Raw genomic sequence first — 1,681 nt, 5'->3', positions numbered from 1 at the left:
TGGTTTTAAAGTCTGTAACAAATTTGACCCTAAGAAAAACTACTCAGGATAATTTGGTTTTCTAGAACAATGTTTCTCAAATCTTTCTTAGTACCTCTCTGGGGAATTCAATAAAAAATACAAAATCTAGCTCTGTCTCTGGGATTATGGTTCAGCAAGTCTAGGTTGGAACCTAGGAAACTGCACGTTTAATAGTAAGCTCCCATTTTATCCTGATGCAGGAGAGCTGGGACCTTTCTTTGAGAAGTACTTGCCCTGATCTTCTTATTGTGTGGGAGGTATTTTTGCAAAAGCTAATGAGAGGTGGCACTTGGTTAGGGTTCTGAGAAGAACACAATGTGACATAAGAGTGAAGGACACTAGGCATCATATGTTGTCATGGAATGAATGGTCTTGCAGCCCTGAAGAACAATGCCTCTCACATCCTAACTCCATCACTGTGCTTCCCACTGGATTGTCATTGTCTAGATGCTCATCCTTTTTTTCCCATTGGATGTACCTTTCCTCTCTGTTCCCATAGCATCTAGTACAATGCTCAATTCATGTTTGCTGAAGGCTGAATGTGTGAATGAATGAATAGATGAAGGAGTGAATGAGTTGAAATTCTTGACGGATAAAGACATACTCAAAGACTTTCAGCCTAAAAGTTTGACCAAGCATGGTAAATACAACCAACAGAGAATGATGTTAATGTATGCATGTCATCTATCTGTATATAAAATCTAGGTAGTGTTCCATTGCTTTTTATAAATAATGTTGCAGTGAATATCAGCAATGCGTGTCCTGTGTCTCTTTGCATACATGAGCAAGCATATGTGTAGGATAAATTCCTAGAAGTCATATTCCTAGGTAAAAAGGAATATGCATTTTAAATTTTTCAAAATTGTCCTTCAAAGACCCTGTACCAATTATATTTTATCAACAGTGTGAGTGGAAATGTCTATTTCCTGATATCGTTGTTGGGGAGATTTTTTTAAAGTGAAGAATCTAAACCTCCCAGGACCAGCCCAGGAACCTGCATGTTTTGATAGCTCCTCATAAAGTGAGATGTTATTAATATTTTCATACCGCACTATTTCATATTTCTATGATTCGGCTACAGAAGGTCTGTAGACCTGCATTTGGGAACCACAGGGCTGGTGCGTAGTACTTCATATGTACCTGGACTGGAATCCTTAGGCAATGCAAACTGTTAACATGCTTGGCTGCTAACCAAGAGTTTGGAGATTTGAGTCTGCCCAGAGGCATCTTGGAAGAAAGGTCTGGCAATCTTCTTCTGAAAAATCAGCCATTAAAAACCCTATGGAGCACAGTTGTACTATGACACACAAGGAATCGCCATGAGTTGGAATCAGCTCAATGCAACTCTTTATTTTTTTAAACCTGGACTACAGGTGCTAGCTTCCACAGTCCTGAAGTCCTTTCCTGCAAAGAAAAACCACCTGAGAAATGGCAGAGTTGAAAGTAATGTTCCAGGACCTTCTAGCTTGCAGTTCTCCTCTGTCTGCCATTCTGTGTTCACCATTTTGGTCTCAAGTCTCCCTCTTTCCTGGATGAATCACTCAGGAGCTAATGTCTTTTCCACAGGTTCACAAAGATGTACTTTAAACATGTACTCTTTGAGGACACGTTCTTTGACGAGTGCTATTTTGAAGATGTTACATCTACTGATACCTATTTC

The sequence above is a fragment of the Trichechus manatus genome, unplaced genomic scaffold (genome assembly GCF_000243295.1).
Source record: "Trichechus manatus latirostris isolate Lorelei unplaced genomic scaffold, TriManLat1.0 scaffold00019, whole genome shotgun sequence".
NCBI classification, from domain to species: domain Eukaryota; kingdom Metazoa; phylum Chordata; class Mammalia; order Sirenia; family Trichechidae; genus Trichechus; species Trichechus manatus.
This window is presented reverse-complemented; position numbering follows the sequence as displayed.